General features: G+C 39.4%; 1 long non-coding RNA gene across 13 annotated transcripts in view; it reads right to left on the reverse strand.

Moving 5' to 3' along the window:
- Positions 1-2,083: 2,083 nt before the first annotated feature.
- Positions 2,084-17,239, reverse strand: part of LOC103349888 (uncharacterized) — a 79,142-nt gene continuing 63,986 nt past the window's right edge. For 2 of the 13 annotated variants that reach the window (XR_016233744.1, XR_016233734.1), the window contains one exon: positions 7,966-8,399. This is a non-coding gene — a long non-coding RNA (uncharacterized LOC103349888). Of the gene's footprint in view, positions 2,123-4,541; positions 5,736-7,905; positions 8,400-8,514; positions 11,695-17,239 lie in introns of those variants that run through there. The other 11 variants (XR_016233741.1, XR_016233738.1, XR_016233735.1 and 8 more) reach the window with 10 other exon arrangements.

The raw sequence follows: 17,239 nt of genomic DNA on the forward strand, positions 1-17,239 counted from the left end.
TTATGATCAATTGTGAACAGAAATTGATCAATTAGACTAGTGAGATGGCATTCAACTTTATAATAATGCAGTGTATTATACCCTTTGTCAAACCAGCCCTCAAAGCTTATAAGCAATACATGTGATAAAAATCTATTTGCCTTGCTAACTTACAAGTTCTGCGTGGCCACAGATGTACATTATCCTGTGCAGTTGCATTTAACATTAAATTACCAATTCTTGCTGTAACATATTTCTGCCATTTCTCATATATTTTTAACATGAAGTAGAGTGTATTATGAGGCCTGCTATCCTGACCTAGCTGTGTGCCAACTGTGGATAACAATTGTTAAGGCTGCTGCTATAAAGCTCCCAGGATCAAGTTGCAACATAAACTTGGATCACCTGTAATAATGAGCTATTTTAATATTGTATTGAATCACCTGTGAATTGTGCCAACCAGTGGTGTGGAAAAGAGATTGATAGCAGTCTTTGATGATTTCTATGTTTTTTTCTTTTCTTTTTCTTTTTTTTTTTTTTTTTTTTTTTTTTGGACAGGCAGAGTTAGTGAGAGAGAGAGAGACAGAAAGAAAGGTCTTCTTTCCGTTGGTTCACCCTGAAATGGCCATTATGGCCGGCGCGCTGCGCCGATCCAAAGCCAGGAGCCAGGTGCCCCCTCCTGGTCTCCCATGCAGGTGCAGGGTCCAAGCACTTGGGCCATCCTCCACTGCCTTCCTGGGCCACAGCAGAGAGCTGGACTGGAAGAGGAGCAACTGGGACTAGAACCCGGTACCCACATAGGATGTCGGCGCTACAGGTGGAGGATTAGCCAAGTGAGCTGTGTTGCTGGCCGATTTCTATGTTATAAATATATACTGCCCTGACAATCAATTTCAAGGTTCCAAATTGATGTCACTGCATACAAGGCCAAGCTGGACCCAGCACACAACTCAAATCAGCCCAGCCCAGCCTAACAGCATGTGCAGAAGGATAGATCCACCCCTCCCACGTATACATGGTTCCAGGCACTTCACATTCTATGTCTACTTAACAAAAATGCTGAAGCCTGAGTCACCAGGATCAACTTTGGCTGAGCAGGTTTTCAGATCTACTTTGGAGAGTCCAGTTGGCCTTTGGTACAAATGAATTTTGAAATCCAAGCCTGATTAAATGAACTTTTTGAAGATCTCTCAAACATAGTAGTACAGAATAAATGTTAGCTATGGATATTTTTATTTATATTGTTTTTACTTCAAACATAGAATCTTACAACCAGACTACTAAATGATTTCCTTCCTATCACTTTTTCTTCGTGTAACCCACACAGCAACAGAAGTGATCCTTCTTTTTTTTTTTAAGATTTATTTACTTACTTGAAAGCCTGAGTTACACAGAGAGAAAAGGAGAGGCAGAGAGAGAGAGAGAGAGAAAGAGAGAGAGAGAGAGGTCTTCCATCTGCTGGTTCACTCCCCAGATGGCTGCATCGGCCGGAGCTGCACTGCTCCGAAGCCAGGAGCCAGGAGCTTCTTCCAGGTCTCCCACACGGATGCAGGGGCCCAAGGACTTGGGTCATCTTCTACTGCTTTCCCAGGCCATAGCAGAGAGCTATATCAGAAAAGGAGCAGCCAGGTCTTGAACTGGCACCCATACGGGATGCCAGCACTGCAGGCTGAGGCTTTATTCGCTATGCCACAGCGCCGGTCCCAGAAGTGATCCTTCTAAAACCTGAATCTGATAAAGGTCTTAGAATGCAAATTTGCCAAAGATTTCCAAAGTTTCCCACCAAACAGAAGCAGAATACCAATTTATTTCCCAAACCTAGAAAGACCTGCAAGATCTGGCCCCTTCCTTACTTTTTAGCTGTCTTTCTGATCCTTAGCTCAAACTTCTAACTTCCACAATATCTTTATTCCTGTTCTTCTCCCTGCAAAGCGACACTGGCTTTTTCAAAGTCATCAGATCTTGGATTAAATGTCACCACTTCACAGAGGTCTTCCCTGATGACCTAATTTAGATAACCATCAAATCACTTTTTTTGAATGTATCTCATAAATACAACATTAGCAACATAGCAATTCTTCCCACTGTACCCACCCTCCCACCCATTCCCCCTTCCTCTTCCTCCTCCTTCTTCTGTTTAGTCCTAGAAAGAAAAAGAAACAGAAAGAAAGAAAAAAAGGAAGAACGGAATAAAAAAAAATAAGAGAACTGTTCCTCAAAAGTCTAGACAAGGGCTGTTCTGTTGTTGCTTCTCAAAGGTGATTTCGCTTTTCCCCCTTTCTCTTTTCCTTTCCTTCCTCCTCTTCTTTCCTTTTAGAAACTTAATTGTCTTTAAAAAAGAACCCAAGGATGATACATCTTTTGTGAGCTCTTAGACATAACTATAACTTATGAGACATAATGATATCCCCATTTAATACACTAAAAGGAAGTGATTCTTGAGAACAAGTTTGACTATTAAGTCTCATGATACAACTCTTTAGGGACAGAGGTCCTGCATGGGAAGTTGGGGCACAGTGACTCTTATTGTTTATTTAACAATTAAAACTCTATGTATGACATCAGTAATCACCTAAGGCTCTTGACACGAGCTGCCTCAGCTTTGGAACACTTTTGGATCCACTAGCTCGACAAATCACTTTCTATTAACTCATTTTCATCCTCTGTGGAGCAGTGTCATCCTTATCTGTGGTTTCCATTATTTATTTATTCATTTGTTTTATGTCTTTCCTACCAAAATATAAGCAGAGATACTATCTTGCTGACCATTGTATTCTTCGAGCACCTAATTTGTAAAACATCTATTAAGCTTACAAACTGTACAGATGGTATGCAGGTATTGTATATTCCTTGCAATGGAGCCTTGAATTTATCCCATGTATAACTCATACATTAAACCGTGTTCTTTTCTGAAATAAATCACATCATAATCCTCACCCAATATTGAAAACTGTAGGCAACAGTATCTATGTTCCAGATCTCATCAGTTAGTTCCTATGGCAAGTCCAACCAGGGCTGACACTGTGGCATAGCAGGTTAAGGCCACCACCTGCAGCACCAGCATCCCATATGGGCACCAGTTCTAGACCTGGCTGCTCCACTTCCAGTCCAGCTCCTTGCTAATGGGCCAAGAAAAGTATTGGAAGATGGCCCAAGTCCTTGGGCCCCTGTACCCACAAGGGAGACCCGGAAGAAGCTCCTGGCTCCTGGCTTCAGATCAGCTCAACCCCAGCTGTCGCAGCCATTTGGGGAGTGAACCAGTGGATGGAAAATCTCTCTCTGTCTCTGACTCTGCTTTTCCCTCTCTGCCTTTCAACTAAATAAATAAATCTTAAGGAAAAAAAAAAGAACCAATTATTTCCCAGAGTGGAAAGCCATTTGCTTTATTTTTCCCAAGTCCCAATCTTGATGTCACCAGAAATCACTTAAGTGCCTCATTATGTAAACGAGAAGTCATATACTATAAAACCTGGTTCTCTGAAATGCAGACTTTGTCATTTTAAGTATCCTTATTACAACAAGTAGACTGACTCATCTCTATTTACTACAGTAAGATGAATAGGGGGTGAAGGAGACTAAAAGCGGTTCTACAGTAATAGAGTTTCCTGAGCATGGGTGGGGAATCCTCTAAGGAACACTCAACCTTCTAGAGTCAGGATTGAAGTCATGGCATTTTGGAGCAAGTCATAGAAATGCATAGCAAGGGGTTATTAATTAATAGCAAGGGGTTTGGTTGAAAGTATTTTCACATATGAAGCAAGCTCCTCAGTACTATGTCTATTTAATTAGTAGAGAAAAAATTTTAAGAAAAAGAGCAGTTCATAAAATATGTTTCATAGTAAATTAGGAGTTAGTCAACTGAAGCTTGACTGTTGTAGACGTAGAGACTGATAAATTAGCAAGGGTGACTGCCAAATAGTGGTAAGGGAAACTGAGAACTTGGCAGCAGTGACTCATCTGCCATGGACCAGCAAGAGAAAAACATGACGGACACCAGAGTAAGAGAGAAGAGAGATCCAAACAAAATGAGAACATGGAGACTTGAGTGGAGACTTCCATCCACTGGTTCACTCCCCAGATGGCCGCAACAGCTGGAGTTGGGCCAGTATAAAGCCAGGAGCCAGGTCTCCTATGTGGGTTCAATACTTTTCTTGGCTCATTAGCAGGGAGATGGACTGGAAGTGGAGCAGTCAGGTCTAGAAACTCTCTGAGTTTCACTGAAACATGAAACCACCTGTAGCTCTACTTATGTATTGTTTGTAGTTGCGTCAAGTGTGAAATATCTAACAGTATCAAAAGTTGTGAAAGAACTAAATAGAATCCACTCCACAAGTTGTGTTTGACTCTGAACTCATTACTTCATTTTTAAAGACTGAACTAAAGAGCACGTCTTTTGAAATTATTGAGAGATATAACTTGACTCAAGTGGATATATTCTATATTTTTAGTCATTTATCTACTAATATAAAGTAGTTTACAATTGTTATGGTTTCATTAAAATGCTGTGTCTGTCATAAGTTCTTCTCAATAAAGAGCAGGAGGAAGTATCTCTATGTGCTCACATCTTTTTTGAGAACCCTGGATGAAACAGCATTAAAACTTTGATGTTCCGATGCTTCCACAAGCTAATGTGCAAGATGTCTCTCTAAGGGTGTAGCATAACACTTCCAGATGACCATGGAGTTCTTTCTTCTAGAAATATTTGTTAGCACCTGAAGATCATTGCCACAGGAAACCGTGCCTACAATGTCTGACACAAATGGGAAGCACCTTGACTTGCACCAACAGATGTTAAAATGTACTATGTAATGTTACACTAATAAAACAGTATGGTACAGGAAGAAAAATAAACACATCAGAAAGATAACACATGGCTCATAAATAACATTTAGTGTATTATAATAGATTTCTAAAGTTATAAGGAAAGGAGGGGTTATTCAATAAACAGTTCTGTGGAAATGGTTAGTTATTACTTGGAGAATGTATAGCATTAGTCTTTAGCTTAAATTACAGTTAACATACACTATATATTCCAGATGGGCTAAAGAGTTTAATGTTTATATTAACTATAAAATACATTTTAAGTATATAACACATATATATGATTTATATTACATGTGATATATTATCATATACACATACCATATATCATATGTAATATATAAAATATTAAATATATATTATTTATTGTGTCTACATCTATGTATATATAAGAAGCCTTTTAAAAAAGTCTTACCTCTCTATGGGTAAGGAAATCTTATAATTTTAGATTTACTAAGATTAAGGGTTCTAGAAAAAATGTATTAAGTGCCAGCAAATATGTCTTAAAAAATTGAAAAATACAAGAAATACAAAATCATACCCCAAAATTATAAAGACAAAAATTTAGGAAAAGCAGTTGCCAAAAATATGACAGATATCCAACTGAAATTTTAATGTATCAAGGATTTCTACCAAAAAATCAAATAAATAAGAGAAAGGCAATGAATGGACAACTTACAAGTGAAAATGTATAATAATAAAATATATTTTTTAAAAACTTCTACAATAGTTGTCAAGGAAGTAAAGTTAAATTGATGTTTATTAGTATAACATGCTTTAAATAAAAACTCTCAGTACCGTCAACAATGTGGTGAGATAGACAAGCTCCTAAGTTGGAAGTGGGAAGATAGAATTTTGCAACGTTTGGGGAATGCAATTTAATTGTATGTTAAATTCTCTTGTCTCTGTTTTTCTACTTCTGAGGAAATATTCAGCTGGAAAAAAGACTTAATTTTCAGTGATAGAAATGAAAAATAACCTTTTTGAACAGCATATTAATAATGATATCATTATATAATTATATGATAATGATATCATGTCTAATACTTACCTTAAGCCCAACACTATTCCAAATATTTGATGAACACATTCAGTTGATCTTGAAAAGAGCCCTACGAATTTGATTTTAATCTCATTTTAGAACCGAGGAAACAGAAACACAGCCATTAAGTAAGTTGCTCACAGACGCCCAGCTGTCAGTCAGCAGAGCCACTGTTCAGACCCAGGGAGTCTGACCCTGTCTATGATCTGATACCCCTACACATACCACCTCACACAGCTGTGCATAAAATGGAACATGATACAGTCATTAATTACAATGTTTTCAAACACTGTTTAATGATGCAGGGTCACACAGTATAATTAGAGAGGAAATCACCCCACAGAAATATGCACAGGATGTTTTTCTGATTTGGTAAGAGGCAAAATACAGATGAACAGAAAACATTAGAAGGAATTATTTGTAGAAGTCAAAGCTACTATTCTTGCCTGATAAGGATGTTGTGATTTTAAATTTTTAAATAATTTATGTGCTTTTTTTCTTTTTTTTACAGGTAGAGTTATAGACAGTGAGAAAGAGAGACAGAAAGGTCTTCCTTCCATTGGTTCACTCCCCAAACGGCCTCTACGGCTGGTGCTGCGCCGATCCGAAGCCAGGAGCCAGGTGCTTCCTCCTGGTCTCCCATGTGAGTGCAGGGGCCCAAGCACCTGGGCCATCCTCCACTGCCTTCCAGGGCCACAGTAGAGAGCTGGACTGGAAGAGGAGCAACTGGAACTAGAACCCAGCGCCCATATGAGATGCCGGTGCTGCAGGCGGAGGATTAACAGAGAGCGCCAAGGCGCCGGCCCCCTAATTTATGCGCTTTACCAAAAAAAAAAAAAAAAAAAAAGTTCTAATGAAGACATGTAATGCTTTTATAAAAATCAGAGGATAGCACAAGTCACTTTTTAAAAGACAGTAAAGGGCCTGGCGTTGTGGCATAAAACTGCCACCTGCTACACTGGCATCCCTTATGGGTGGAGTTCAGTTGTTCCACTTCTGATCTGGCTCCCTGCTGATGCACCTGGGAAAGCATTGGAGGATGGCCCAAATGCTTGGGCCCCTGCAATCACAGGGGAGACCCAGAAGCAGCTCCTGGCTTCTGTCTGGGCCAGCCCTGGCTGTTGTGGCAATGTGGGGAGTGAACCAGAGGATCTCCTCTCCCCCCGCCCCCCGCTTTCTCTCTCTCTTTCATTTTTTTTTTAACTTTTATTTAATGAATATAAATTTCCAAAGTACAGCTTATGGATTACAATGGCTCCCCGCCCCATAACTTCCCTCCCACCCGCAACCTTCCCCTTTCCCTCTCCCTCCCCCCTTCCATTCACATCAAGATTCATTTTCAATTCTCTTTATATACAGAAGATCAGTTTAGCATATATTAAGTAAAGATTTCAACAGTTTGCACCCACATAGAAACACAAAGTGAAAAATACTGTTTAAGTACTAGTTATAGCATTAAATCACAATGTACAGCACATTAAGGACAGAGATCCTACATGAGGAGTAAGTGCACAGTGACTCCTGTTGTTGACCTAACAAATTGACACTCTTGTTTATGGCATCAGTAATCACCCTAGGCTCTTGTCATGAGTTGCCAAGGCTATGGAAGTCTTTTGAGTTCACCAACTCTGATCATATTTAGACAAGGTCATAGTCAAAGTGGAAGTTCTCTCCTCCCTTCAGAAAAAGGTACCTCCTTCTTTGATGACCTGTTCTTTTCACTGGGATCTCACTCGTGGAGATCTTTCATTTAGGTGGTGTTTTTTTTTGTTTTTTTTTTTTGCCAGAGTGTCTTGGCTTTCCATGCCTGTAATACTCTCATGGGCTTTTCAGCCAGATCCGCGTGCCTTAAGGGCTGATTCTGTCTCTCTCTTTCAACACCATGTCTCTCCAAATCTCTCTCTGTAACTGTGCGTTTCAGATAAATAAAATAAATCTTTAAAAAAAAAAGTAAAAAATATTGGTAGGCTGGTGCCGCGGCTCAATAGGCCAATCCTCCGACTGAGGCGCAGGCACACCGGGTTCTAGTCCTGGTTGGGGCGCCGGATTCCGTCCTGGTTGCTCCTCTTCCTGTATAGCTCTCTGCTGTGGCCTGGGAGTGCAGTCCTTGGGCCCTGCACCCGCATGGGAGACCAGGAGAAACACCTGGCTCCTGGCTTCAGATCAGTGCGGTGCACCGGCCACAGTGGCCATTGTGGGGTGAACCAACGGAAAAAGGAAGACCTTTCTCTCTGTCTCTCTCTCACTGCCCACTCTGCCTGTCAAAAAAAATATATTGGTAGAATATACCCAGATATAACAAAATATAAACTACCTACAAAATTCTAGTCATAAAGAGGATAATTTACATACTCTGGCCTTAGCTGACTTTCTGATTGCATTCTCAGGCTAGAACTAGCTGGCCTTAACCATACGCACAGCCATGTGAGAACTGTAGCCATGTCTTCAAGGCCATCACAGTTGATGATCTGCAGTGCTGGAGTCATCTCTCAAGAACACCGTGTCACCACTACTGCCTCAGGACCTGCCAGAGACTTAGAACTTCCATTCCCACCTACTGAAAGAAAGGAAGAAAGAAAGAAGATTTATAAAGAGAAAATTATTCTTTCCTTCATTTTGTAGTTTTATTTTTTGGCTAGGACATGACATTCCTGTCTGGAGCCCCTGCCATATTTCTTTCATCTATAACTGATTACCATGTGAAAATAGCACACTTGCCCCCTCAGTGTGTTCTGTGTAACACAGACCCAGCCCACGCTTCTAAACCAACTGAAAAACCTTATCATGTAGAACCTGCTTTTGAAACGCAAAACTGTTAAAGACAGACAAAACACATACACCTCTCTCTCTATAAAAAGTGAACACACTTTTACCAATAGTACGTCACTTTATCCTTACAACATCCCTTTAAGGGAATAAAGATGCAACCCCTAAGGCCCCTGTTGGGAGGGTTTCCAAATAAAGTTAAATTATGACTTACTTACAAACAAAAAAAGCCTGAAGTATTAAAGCTATTCGCATACCACAGAGTTTCAAAGGCTAAAAGCTGACCACGAGGAATAAAAAGCAATGCACAAGTAAACGAATGCAGGAATTATGGTTAAGGCGGATTGCTATTTGGGGTCTGGCTAAAAGATCTGCAACGGAGCCCTGGCGAAGTTAGAATGATCTCCTCACCCTACCATGGGAGATTTTCATACATACTGAATGCAAACTATTTTTTTTCCCAGTTCTTCTTGTCCTTGTCCTTATCCTTATCCAACACTACTTCCAAGAAGAGGAGAAGTAGGAAGAGGAGGGGGAGGAGGAGAAGGAGGAGGAAGAAGAGGGGGAGGAGAAGGAGGAGAAGAAACAACTCTAGCTCCTAAATCACTGAATAAGAGTTTTTAAATCCATCACCCAGCTGAACACAGCAGTGGGTCTGTGGACTCTACCACCAAGGGAGGCTGAGGGAGGGAACCACTGAGTTAGCCAATCACAGCCTTTGGCTTGCCCAGAGGCAGGACAAAAATACCAGTGCTAACTTTATTTTCATCCCTGGCTGGGAACACAGAAAGTGTCTTAAAGTTTTTCTTCCTCACACCTCATAAAGAAAGAACTAGCTGGGCAATCAGTGAGGCAAAGATGACAAGGCAGAGTTCGATCTAATGAGACCTGATGGGATCTCTTCTTCTGCCCACATTTCAGCAGCAGCCCTATTCCATGGGGTGTAAAGGCCAAACCCCCTAACCTGCCCTGGGAGCCCCTCCACGGTCTGACCTTTCACGTAGTCCCCAGATCAAGCTACCAGATCCATGTGCACCTGGTACACATTTCTCAGAAGGCAACCTGCCCTGTCTGTCCCCTGAAGCTTTGTTCTCGGCTTTCTCCCAGGTGCACCCACCTTTGTGTGAAACCAAGGTAACTGTGATCGCTATGGGAGCTCCTACAGGTTAACAACTGGCACCTCACGGGCACTTTGCAGCAAGCCTGTATCCCTCCTCTTCACACTGTTTCCTCCACGAAGGAGAAAAGAGTACACAGGTGTTGGAAAACTGTGTCTCCACCGTCCCAAGTATGTGGACTTTGTGTGTTTTGTGTTTTACTTAGTATGCTCATCTAATCATTGCTTTCTTCTGCTGTTATTGTTCATGCCTGCTTTAGCCCGGTCTTACAGCCTGCCTCGTATGGCCTCTACTTGTTCCATGAACCCGGGACACTAGAGAGAGCCATCTCTCACACAGAGGTGCAGGCTTCTTGCAGTCCCTGGGAGCCTTTTAGGGCCTCTGTGAAGTCAAAATTGTTTTTATAAACAACACAGATAAGGGTTTATTTGCCCCTATGATGTACAGTGTCACAACACACACACACACACACACAACTGCAGAACCACATAGAAAAGCACTGTCTCCTCTTACAGCAGACATTAAAATATTTTTAGAATGTAAGGCAATCCCACTTTTTCCACTTTTTTAATCCCAGAGAACATAGTTATTTTCAGAAAAATGTGATTATATTTATATCACAATGAGTTTACTTTTAAAGAAAGATTAAAAATGTTTTCAAATATGATTTCTAATATGGCAACTATGGATAAGTATAATCCACATAAACAAAAGCTCACAAATTGTCAACTTCCTCCAAGCTATCCTTTCTATTGACAATCACAGATTGACATTGCTGGAAGTCACTAAAAGGAGTGATTTTTTTTTCACACAAAGGTTTCAGTAAGATATGCAGTGTGCACACCTCTGCAACAAAGCTGAGGGCACTTGGTTCACTTGTGGCAAAGTGGCTCCTGCACACGCCATCCTGCCATTCACACAGGTGCCTCGGCCACATTCCAGATTATACACATCATGAGCATAACCAAAGGAAACTATGTTCTTGCTTCTCTTGTACAGAAAACTGCACCACACTCTTTTGTATCCTCATATGGTACTTGGTACTGACCTTCCTGTGTGTTAGGTGCTGAATGAATGTTTATTGAAAGAGATTTGACTAGAACAACATGTCTTGAATTACCATGAAGTGTTTTAGAAATATACATTTTGTTTATTAAAAAGATTATTTATTTGAAAGGCAGCATTACAGAGAGGCAGAGGCAGAGAGAGAGAGAGAGAGAGAGAGAGAGAGAGGAGAGGTCTTCCATCTACTGGTTCACTCCCCAAATGGCCTCAATGGCTGGAGCTGGGCTGACCCGAAGCCAGGAGCCTGGAGTTTCTTCCAGGTCTCCATGCAGGTGCAGGGGCCCATGGACTTGGGCCATTTTCTACTGCTTTCACAGGCAACAGCAGAGCTGGATCGGAAGAGGAACAGCTGGGATGCAAGTCAGCGCCCAACATAGGATGCCCGCTTTACCCACTACACCACAGCGCTGGCCCCAAATACACATTTTCTAAAAAATGATTGACATAGTACTTATAAGATTTTCATTTCTCCTCATGCAAGTAGTTTTGCTTTCTCTTAAAGTTATCATATGAGCTTGAAAATAATAATTTCATTTCGAAGATACTATCATTCATAATTTATGATAATTATATGCTGGCCTTGTTACAAATGGTAATTATTAGTACATTATATTGTTATATTGTAATATACTAAAACAACTAAAAATTAATATACAGGTGGTATTATACTATGTTGTGAAATGTCCTTAAAAGGTAAAGTTATTCTGCAGTAGATAAGTAAAGAGGCCGAGATAAATATTTCACAATAAGATGCTAACCTGGGCCTTGTGTGTCATACAAATCAGTCTGGAAGTGTCCTGAGGTATTCGCTTCTGGCTCAGGCAGAATCCCCATGAAAACAGCCCGGCTAATTTGAGTTAGTTCTTCTCATTCTGAGGCTAATGAATACAATGAAATGGAATGCTAGAGGTAGGGAAGGGAAATCCTCATTATACCAGTGTACTAAACTTGACTCATTGTAAGTACTATTGTTTTTACCAACAAACTTGCACAACTTTCATCATTACCAAGAAACACTAGGGAAGGCATTTGAAACAGCATGGTTCAGATGCCATGTGGAATGCCCGGGTTCCAGTTCCAGCTCCACTCCCAATTCCAGCTTCCTGCTAATGAGAACTTGAGGAGCAGCAAGTGATGGCTGAAGTACCTGGGTCCTTGCACCCATGTAGGAGACTTGGATTGAGTTCCACTGTGAACATTTCGATGGGAGATCTCTGTCTCTATATTTCAGAATAAATTTTTAAAAAACCAAAGAAGCATGTTTTCCTACAGAGAAATGTTTACATGAACCAATTAAGGGCATACATTGGGAACTAATAATCAAATCCACATCTCACTGGTTAACTCCATCAGTTTAATTATTGTGCTATTTTTTATGTGGATGAAAACAATATTTTAAAATCTAAACTTAGACTAATTGACTATTTCTTCTTGTGTTGTAAATTTGTTTTGCAACCTTTCTTTATCTTCCCCCATTATTTCAGCAAGTATGTATTAGAAGACCAACATGGGGCTGTCATTGTGACATAGAGGGTAAAAGCCTCTGACTGCTAAGCAGGTATCCCATATGGTTACCAGTTCAAGTCCCAGGTGCTCCACTTCTGATCCATCTCCCTGCTAACGCGCTTGGGAAAGCAGCAGATGATGGCCCAAGAACCCCTGCAACCATCGGGGAGACCCAGAGGAAGCTCCTGGTGTCAATCTGGCTCAGATCTGGCCATTGTGGCCATTTGGGAAGTGATCCAGAGGATGGAAGATTTCTCCCTCTCATTCCCTCCTTCTGTCTCTCTCTCTCTGTAATTGTTCCTTTCAAATAAATAAAATAAATCTTAAAAAACAAAAACCAACAATATGCCAGGAAGTATGCAGGCAATAGGGATCCCAAAGTGAGCAGAATATAGGCCCCTCCTTTTCAGATTTTTACATATTATAGGAGAGATGCAGAGATCCCATAAATATTGAAGTACCAACAATGATGGGTGCTGAAAAGACAATGACAAACTGTTTTTGTGGAGCATTATAGAACCTAATTTCAATGGGATAAAAGTAACATGCTTATTAATTTATAATCATAATCAGAAGAGTACTTCCTTTAATCACTCGGTGAATATTATCACAAAATGTAAAACATATACAGTTTTACACATATATATTCATATGTTATTTATTTTCATGATGTTTACATCTTTATCATGTGATAGAAGTTCATATGTGAGTGCAAACTCTTTTTGTAGTATTTGTTTATTTTTTTTATCAAAAGACATCGCCATAATATGCAGCTTTTTATGTTGATGCTGCTAAGTGAATATGGCTAGTACCAACCTGTCCTCAACCCTACTTGCAACTTCCCTCAGGCATGGCTAGCATTATGTTGCCTTACTCAAGAAACTGCAGCTGAGGATTTCCTTGCTCTTCTGACCAGGGAAGGGGAAGAATGTGACCTCATTCTCAAAACATACTTTCAGAGTCCCGGCTTTTTTAAAACATGGAAACTATTTCCATTATCAAATCAAATGTTCACATCTTCAACAAGACCTTTCTTGGTTTTAAGACCCTTTAAATTTCAGAATTAAAGAACTTTAATATGGTCTTTCATTGCCAAGAAGTAAGATTTTATGAAAACTAGCACTAATGATTCCACAGGACTTAGAATAAAGCTTACTATTTATGTCTTTTCAAACAAGATACATGATTCACTTTCTGAATCGAAAGACTAGATTTGATCCATTTGCATTTTCTGAGAAGTTGGCATTGGCAATACATCTTATTATTACATAAAAAAAAAACAAAATTATCTATTTTGATAACTGACTATGATTTAATATGAAAAAAAGTTAGAACTCAAGAACAAAACAAATGGAAAAGATGTTCACCTCATGGCCAAGATGCCTTATCCCACATTAGAGTACCTGGGTTCATTGCCCAGCTCTGGCTCCTGACTAGCTTCTTGCCAATGCTTAGAGGCAGCAATGAAGGCTCAAGTAATGGGTTCTTGTCATCCACATGAGAGAACTGGATTAAGTTCCTGGCTCCTGGCTGCAACCTCAGTCCAGCCCTGTCCCAGTCCTGGCTGCCATGGGCATTCAGGAAGCTCTTACTCTCCCTGTTTCTCTCACACAAAAAATAAAATAATAATCAAAAACTTAAGTAACAGCAAATTTGCTGATGCAAACCAAGGGGGGAAATAAAAGCATGTATCTTAGCAATTGGGAAACAAGCTTTCTGTTTTCATTGCATTGTTTGTCATCACATAAACATCATGTAAACACAGACTTTGAATCAGTTATTGATGAGCTTAACGACTCCATAGTAGATTTTTGTGAGAGCTTTTCTACAATAAGTTACCTTCATTTTGATAAATAAGACAGATGTTTTATGTTTAAACAAAGATTATGTGCCTTCTTAGACACTGTAGTCTACATTACATAAGCAGAACCTCAGAAACTCAGTTGCTCAAATTGTTTTTCTGCTTTTGGAAAGTTTTACTCCCTTTGGACAGTCAGATTTTTACTGTAGCCTTTTCCATAATTCATTTTGGGTGCAGTAGGTCATACATGTTTGTCTGGAGCTATTCCTCCTGTGATGAAACACCAGTAAAACTAAAAACTTGTGAAACAGGCTCAATATTAGGTAAAATGTGAACTTTTTTTCCTTCATATAAAAATATTAGCTCAGGGAATATAATTACCCAATGGATAAACTATCAGATGTAGTAAAAGGGAACAGCATTAGATTTTCTTGAAAACTAATGGAGGTGCTTAATTTCCTAAGGAGTTCCCAAAATAATTTGGTTAATTAGCATAAATTAACCTACTTTATTATCATAGTGTCATCTTGTATCTATTAAAATAGTAATTCAAAATAATGGCACCAAATCTTGTTTTAGTACCAGTAATTCATTGTTATTAATGATACAATGAACACAAATTTCTTTATTTAATATTTGAATGATGTGTTTTCATGTAGCTTCAATTGCAATGTTACTTTGCATATTCTTAAATAACATTTTCTGGAACAAGAAAATATTTTAAAGTTTTTTGTTATTTTTTTCCAGTTTATTGAAAAGCAGAGTAATACAAACACTACAGAGAGAGAGAGAGACAGAGATAGAGATCTTCCATCTGCTGGTTCACTCCCCAGATGCCCACAACAGCCGGGACTGGGACAGGCTGAAACCAGGGCCAGGAAGCCAGTCTGGGTCTCCCAAATGAGTATCAAGGACTCAAGTACTTGAATCATCTCCTGCTACCTCCCAAGGATGCACTATAGGAAGCTGGATCAGAAGCACAGTAGTTGGAACTCAAACCAGGCACCCTGATGTGGGATGTGGGTGTCCCAAGTAGTAACCTAAACACTGCGAGAAATCTTTTCAAATCTATAATAATAATAATAATAATAATATGCTCTCTTCACTTTTACAGAAGACCAGAAGTGGATGATATAAAAGCATCCCTCTTTTTTATCTTCCAAGGGTTACAGATTTAAAAAAAAAAAAAACACTTCTATCTATGTTTATAAATGATAAAGATTTCCTTGGCCTAAATTTTGTACTTCCTCCATTTTAATTTTAAATGGAACAGAGAAGTGCTGAAAGGGAAAGCATCTGGACCAATGCCTTGAAAATGAAAATGAGGAAAAGAATGTTTGAGTGTGTAAGTATCAAAATAGAAAGGGAAGTAGGTAGGATTGCTGTCAAGGGACAAAACATATAATTCTGTTTTGCAGTCCACATTCAGAATTGGATATCTACAAATCTAGCAAAAAAATACATTATTAGCATATAAAATCTCAAATACAATCCATTTTATATTTTTTAAAAAACCTATTGGTTAGTGTCAGTGCTATTATTCCAGCGCCTGATCTGAAATAAACCAGAGATAAAAGGAGAAATACTAAAATTTATTTTGTCATGTTCTACCCATTATGTTACTTTATTAATGACCAATTCCATAAAGCCAAAGAGAAATTTGTTTGAAAGATGGAATGGAAACTAGAACAGACTTTCCCCCAGTTTTTTTAATTCTCTTTCTTATTTGGATCAATTACTATAACATGAATTAACTGAGAAAGTTTATAAAACTATGCAAACAGTTTTTATTATTACTAAGCCAATAATATTTAAACAGGACTTCAGATTCTACAAATTATCCCTTTGTACCCAGGACTCCCAGTAAAGACAAAAATCAGCTTTGATGTTAATCAAGTATTCCCTATTTGTTTAAGCAAGTCTTAATTTTATACAAACTTGGGAAAAATCTCAGATTTGTTCTAAATCAACTTACATTCAAAAGATAATATTTTTAGGGGCAGGCACTGTGTTACAGCAGGTTAAGCCATCACTTGGGATACCTGACTTCATCCCGTATCAGAGAGCCTGGGATCAATTTCTGTCTCTGCTTCCAATCCAGCTTCCTGCTAATGTACCTGGGAGGCAGTAGATGATGGCCCAAATACCTTGATCCTTGCTACCTACACGGGAGACTCAGATGGAGTTCCTGCCTCTGGCTTCTGCCTAGCCTACCCGAGGCTGTTGCAGGCTTATGGGAACCAGCAGATTCTCTCTCTTCCTCCCTCTCTCTCTCTCTCTCTCTCTCCCTTTCCAATACATTTTTTAAAGACAGGATTTTTTAAAACATTGTATTTTATGCCAGTACTCACTATTTTATACTAATGCACAGTTATAAGCAGAAAAGTGGAGGGAACTGTTTGATTTTCATGACTCATTATTTTTTATATCCCATTTGCCCTTAAACCTCAGTCAAAGTGAATTTCTGACACTAAATTTCCAGGAAATTATATCTGGAACTAAAGTGATCTTCTGGTACCCTTCAATCTATTATCTAATCAGATTTCTGAATCAAAGATATTAAATGTTTATTTAGACAAGGCAGAACTTAAAGATACTCACTTGGGGCTAGTGCTGTAGCATAGTAGGTAAAGCCACCACCTGCAGTGCCGCCATACCATATGGGCACCGGTTCAAGTCCTGGCTGTTCCACTTCTGATGCAGCTCTCTGCTATGGCCTGGGAAAGCAGTAGAAGATCGTCCAAGTCCTTGGGCTCCTGTACCGCTGTGGAACACCCAGGGGAGACTCCTGGCTCCTGGCTTCAGATCAACGCAGCTCTGACCATTGTGGCCATTTGGTGAGTGAACCTGCAGATGGAAGACCTCTCTCTTTCTCTCTCTCTCTCCTCTCTCTCTCTCTCGGCCTCTGCCTCTCTGTAACTCTGCCTTTCAAATAAATAAATAAATCTTAAAAAAAAGATACTCATTTATTTAGACCATAGAGAGACCCAACTCTGTTCCCTTCATCTTCCTGTTCAATGTATGAGTCATAATTTAAGTCCCAGTTCTAAAAACAGTACTACTTAGGCATCACATATTAATGTTAAGTAATTTTTATATGTATCAAGCTTCTCCCTGTATGAATAAGACTATCCAATGCAG

The sequence above is a fragment of the Oryctolagus cuniculus genome, chromosome 5 (genome assembly GCF_051225735.1).
Source record: "Oryctolagus cuniculus isolate XC-2025 breed Fujian yellow rabbit chromosome 5, ASM5122573v1, whole genome shotgun sequence".
In the NCBI taxonomy this organism is placed as follows: domain Eukaryota; kingdom Metazoa; phylum Chordata; class Mammalia; order Lagomorpha; family Leporidae; genus Oryctolagus; species Oryctolagus cuniculus.